At 39.3% G+C, this 6,000-nt stretch overlaps 1 long non-coding RNA gene across 2 annotated transcripts in view; it reads right to left on the reverse strand.

Annotated features, from left to right (window-relative positions):
• LOC135176571 (uncharacterized) overlaps window positions 1-5,504 on the reverse strand; it is a 74,331-nt gene extending 68,827 nt beyond the window's left edge. For both annotated transcript variants that reach the window (XR_010302736.1, XR_010302735.1), the window contains exon 1: window positions 5,108-5,504. This is a non-coding gene — a long non-coding RNA (uncharacterized LOC135176571). The remainder of the gene's footprint in view (window positions 1-5,107) is intronic.
• Window positions 5,505-6,000: the final 496 nt, after the last annotated feature.

Consider the following 6,000-nt stretch of genomic DNA (forward strand, 5'->3'; position numbering starts at 1 on the left):
CCTCTCTCTGGCAACAACTTCCTCCTAACATCCAGCCTAGATTTCCCATGGCACAACTTGAAACTGTGTCCCCTTGTTCTGTTGCTGGTTGCCTGGCAGAAGAGACCAACCCCCACCTGGCTACAACCTCCCTTCAGACAGTGTAGACAGCAATGCACAAGAGAATGCATTATTTGCATCTAAGGCATGTGAAAGGAGAGTGGGAACACTCCTTAGAGCCTGCCACTTATTTGCTGTGCAGAGCTAGAACTTAGAGTGAAAACAAAAGCCTGCCACAAGTGTCCTGAAGTGTCTGTGGTAATTTTTCACATTTCATATGAGGCTCAACAATAGAAAATAGCATTGCTCTTTCTCTGGATTTCCCCCTAGGGTAGAAAAACCACAATATATTGTATTTCAAGTACTTTCTGTCCACTACCACATGATAAGAAAGAATCTTCTGAGTATTCTTGCCATCTACCATGGAGTATAACATATGTCAGCAAGCAAATAAGACTAAATAAATAAGTTCCACAAATGTTGTGGACAATCCAATGCAAAAAAAAAGCTCTCTGAATATTCAAAATTAAGGATTTTGTCTGAAAAAATCAAATCAAATCTGTATTTCATGTTATAATACCAGGCAGCAGAAGCACTATCAATTTTATGTCTAGTATCCTAGCAAGAATGTATTTTTTTCTGCTAAAAATAACAAAATAATAATAGTTCAATTAAAGCTAGAATCAGCTTTAGTTAATTCATTCCAGTACTTCTTGTTAGACTTAAATGTTCATCTTTTTTCCTCCAGTGAAGAAGAAAATTTAATTTAAATGTTTTCTCTCAGCACAATCCTTATTCCTGTCCTGCTCTCTTCTTGTTATTAATGGCAGCCAAGTGAAAATATGGGAGTTCTGTGGCTTGTCTTCTTAATAATGAATAAAGGTGATGCATTGTATGAAACTGCCTCAATAATTTACAAGGTAATATCAAGCAAAGACTAACTGTAGTGGTCTGCAGAAAATATATTGCATTTTAAAAAAATATTTATAAGCTGCATAGATGTTAAAATGCTAAATTTAAGCACTGAGATTCTTGTCTATTAAAAATGTTCAAGTTTTAACACCAAGCATGGCCTTTTCCCACTTATTTTAAATTGTATTTTTCTATTCATTTTTAATATGCATATATACTTACAGAGAGACTACACATTTCTCTGGTAGAATGCCCTTTTACCTTTAACTCTACTTAGAAAAGTAAAGAGAATAATAAGGTAGAAGAGTTCACTGTTATGATTGGGTTTATTGTTTTATGTAAAAGCTAATGCTGCAAGGCACAGGTAGAAAGCAGCATGATGCAATATATCTCCCTGTTTGAAGGTTCACTAAGCACATGACTCTCTTTTCACTTTATTCACAAACACCTGATAGGGACCCACAATTGGTACAGGGATGAGTGCACAACAAAGAACATTTCCTACTTTCTAACTAATCCACATGGCTTAGAAAACTAAACACCCTTAAATAGTTTTGGGGTTTTTTTTCCAGTGTGATCATCACAATTTTTTTCTACTCCTTTTAGCTAACTAAACCCAGATTTTCAAAAGAGAAATGGTATTTAGAATTCTCTTTTTCTTGGGATATGAACAGTGTGAAGATTAGCTGCCTGACACTCTGAAGATGGAAAAGCAATTCACTATAAAGTGCCTTCTCTTTGATACTTAGTCAATGGCTAAGTTATAAAATAGGTCATTACTTTGGAGTATTTGGTGCATATGTGTACACATACACAGAGATTCAATTATGAAATTGTTTTAAATAATATATAGGCTTCAAAATGAGATATCTTGTGCCTACTGAATTTTATGAAAGCCTCTCTAAAACCAGAAATGAATGACACTTGCTAGAGTCCTGATTCCTGTGAGACTTTCTAATGCTATCCATCCTAAGAGGTTTGAATTCAAGCCAGGTAAACAGATTAAATGAAAAGACAGTAGTTCTGAAAAAAGGGCATGGTTCTGGCAGGAGCAAGAATAAAATTAATCAGCTAGTCCAAGAAAATACACAGATTTGGATCAATCACACAATTCAAGTGCATGCTACAGAAATAGCACAAGAAACAGCTCCCTAGTTAGGCACAAACTTTTTCAAAACCTAGCCCTTTTTTTGAAGAATGAGCAAATAAAAATACCCTGCAGCATATGTACAAGCAAAACCAACCAAACAAAAAGGCTGCTGACCAGCTATACTAAAAGTGCTTTTATTGTGCACAATGTACCACACTTCAACAGCTAATTGGAAAAGATCTAGATATATGAATAGGGCAAAAAGATCTTTGTTGGGTTTGCATCACAACAGTGAAGTAGAAGAAGGTTTTAATATTGACATAGTTATGTAGAGAAGGGGTAAACATAAATCAGAAGAGTGATGTAAACAGCTCAAGCTTAAGTATTCCATGACACTAGAGGAAAGTGACATCAGTAACCTTATATTCTGGCACTAAAGGGCAACTTGTAAGAGGCAGTAATTGCCAAACTGTTCTCAGGAATAGTAGAACTCTAAGCTGCACTTTAGATGTACTTGCATTTTTAAATAAAGCCTCAATATAAGCCATGATGACAAAGAATTGGTGCACATGTGAAGTTTCTAATTTTGTGTTAATAAGGGCAGATGTCAGGGTCTTGAAGTTCTGAACCTGGGTGAGTCTCTCAAGGAGATCTGCTATATCAGTAGGTGCAGACAACCCAATTGATAAAGTCACCTGGCTTGGAAAAGTGCAGTAATAGCAACCTTACAGCATTTCATCTTGATTAATTTCCATTAAAAAAACAAAACCCAGCAACACTATAATGCCAGAGTAACAACATTTCTATCTTTCAAGATGTTACATTGTAAACAGTGGTTTACACGATGCATTTCTAGGTTGAGTATATCCTGCATTTTGTTGCTAATTTTATCAAATGAATGACACTTGATTATTCCAGTTTAACCCATGTGTCTCCACAGCTTTCTCTTGGTTTTTTGCTCTGAGTTAATAATCTTTGCACATATTTAAACTGAATTCATAGACAAGAATTCCAATATAAGTTCATATTCGCAGTGTTATTCCAACAGTGGTCACCATATATGATGGTTTAGGTGTTACCTGCCCCCCACACACACTTTGGAAATCACCCAGACTAGACTCAGCTGGCTCTGGAAATTGAATGTTCATTATTTACAGCTTAGGAGAATATACAAGCAGATATTTACAGTATAGACAGAAATATACAAGGTAAAAGGTAATACAGAAACTCAGCAGCCCTCCCAAAAACCTGAGTCCTCAGGAGGGGCTCCCAACTGCCCTTTGACCTTCCCCCTACCCCTCTCAACCTTACCCCAGACCCAAGGAAGAATGGAGGTTCAGCCAGGGGGTAAGGAAGCAAAGTGGATTAATCAGAGAAACAGAGGGTGAGGTTAGAGAGAGAGATGCAGCCCGGAGCTCCCCAGCAGAAGTGTGTTATCTGTGTTTGGGTTCTTCTTGTATCTCTCAGCAAGCCTATGAGGGAAGTAGACATCATTCCATTTTCCTTTCCCAGCCTGTAATCTAGTTCTTCTCACCAAAACATTCTAGCTAGCTTCAAACTAGCACAATCCACTCCTGTCTATTTCACTCAGAGTATTGCTGAGAACTATCTGATCTAATCTAAAACAATATTTACACTAATGAATATCACAAGTTTAGTTCACACTTCATTCCAGCTATCTCAGATGTAGGTGATTCAAAAGCTCAGAAAACAGCAAACATTATTTGAATACAATATAGAAACAGAATGTTAGCACCATTCCTCTAACCAGTACAGAATGAATCAAAATCCATATAAAGCTTCAAATTGTTCAGGATCATGTTCAATAGCTCAGAAAGCTGGATTTACTTGACTTTTTAGATGGAGGAAATAATTTGAAAAGGTTATTTTTGAATCCTAGCACTGAGTTTAATCCTCCATTTAAAACTTGAAAATTTAGTGCATAACTTAAAGGTACATTTTTAAATGTTAAATTTGTTTCACTTCCCTCTTCATTCCCCATAGCAATAAATGCGACCTTTGATGCTATGCTTGTTTTATCAGTTCATCTAGGTGTGCTAGTTTGAAGCAGGCTAGAATGTTTTGGTAAGAAAAACTAGACCATAGGCTGTGAAAAGGAAAACAATAGTGATGTCTCCTTCCCTCAGAGTCTCCCTGAAGAACAATGTAAACATTAGATAACACTTTCACTATTCTGTGTTCACTCTCTGGCTGGGCTCTACCTGAGCTGCATCTCCCTAACCTCACCTGCCACTCACCTTTGCTTCTTAACCTCTTGGCTGAACATCTATTCTTCCTTAGGACTGGGATAAGGTTGAGAGGGGCAGGGGGAAGGTGCAGGGGTGGTTGAGAGCCCCTTCTGGGGACTCAGGTTTCTGGGAGGGCTGTTGTGTTTCTGTATTACCTTTTACCTTGTATATTTCTGTTTATAAGTGTATATACTGTAAATATCTGCTTGTATATTGTGCTAGCTGTAAATAAATAGCTTCATTTATATTCCCAGAGCCAGCTGAGTCTAGTCTGGGTGACTTCTAAAGTGTGGGGGGGTGGGGAACACCCAAACCACCACACTAGGTAAAAGAATTTTTGGTCAGACACTCTAAACATCATCTATAAACTTTGCAAAGTAACTGTCTGTTACTTGAAAAATGCATCATGTACAAAGATCATAAAATCAACCAGGTTGGAATGCTTCCTAAACCCCCTATTCTCATTGGCATACAGCACAGATCAACCACATGGTTCCCCAGTCCCATCAGCTATTACTAAACCAGTATTTGTCACATGAAGACACTGTTGTGAAGGCAGGGAACTAACATGGCCAAGTCAGGAAATACAATAAAATGGAATTATTTTATTTTCCTGGAACCCCACCCTCAAAACTATACACAAAAATTAGTTTAGTTCATGAGCAAACACAGTTTGATCAGGAATATCTTACAAAAGGATATTATAGATAAATTGGGTTATTTAGGAAATCAGGAAATGGAAAAGGCTAAGCTATAAACACAGCTTTACCCCACTATCAATTAGGCTGAGCAGAAGATTAAGGCAAAAACTACTCACGGATGTGAGAGAGGCACTGAGCCAAGATCCCCTGCTGGATTCTTTCTGCAGGAGCGGCCTGTGATGTTGCCAGCAATGTCCAGTAATAGAGATCCACACCACAGAAGTCCAAGATGAGTCACAGAGCCTCTAAACTCAGAAATGGCTTGAACACTTCTTCCTGCCCTCACAACAGTAGGGGAGAGCTAAAAAATGCTGAAATTCCCCCAGCCGGGAGGCAGTCAGCAATTAGCTGCTAGCAGGGGCTGAGAGGGAGCAGTCCAGGTGCTGCCCCCTCTCTCTCTCTAAGGACCCGACACTCCTTAAGCCTGCACAAAAGAGTACAAAGTGGGGAGAGCTGCCCAAAGCAGGGCCAGGCCAGTCAGGGCAGGAGCTTGTCCTTCGCAGTGCCAGGGGACTCTCCAGATGGGAACTACCAAGGCAGGAAGCCTGGTGCTATTTGTACTTTTCTCTAGCCAAAGAGCCCATTTGGCATTTACTAGGCCCAGCACCACAGCCAATCACCAGGCCAGTTTCAGTGCAGGCACCTGCTCGAGTCACCTCACCTGCAGGAAGGACCCTTTGCTGCCCCACTTCAAGCCTGCAGCGCTGGGGTGGAAGGAAGGGGAGAAATAGGTTTTTTGCATCCTTCCTCTCCCATTCAAACCATGGAGTGAGAGGAATTTGGGGTACCCAGGACTGACAGAGTACCCAACCCTTTCTGACCAATAGGTTCTTCCAACTATCCTGAATATGGAGGGCACTATGCTTAGTATCAGATTTATGTATTTAAAGACAGTAGATATTGCACAGGATTCCTGATTTAACAGAGCACTGCAACGTGTATCACATAATCACAGTATCACACAGTATCACAGTATCTTCAGGGCTGGAAGAGACCTCACAGATCATCA

The sequence above is a fragment of the Pogoniulus pusillus genome, chromosome 6 (assembly GCF_015220805.1).
Source record: "Pogoniulus pusillus isolate bPogPus1 chromosome 6, bPogPus1.pri, whole genome shotgun sequence".
In the NCBI taxonomy this organism is placed as follows: Eukaryota; Metazoa; Chordata; class Aves; order Piciformes; family Lybiidae; genus Pogoniulus; species Pogoniulus pusillus.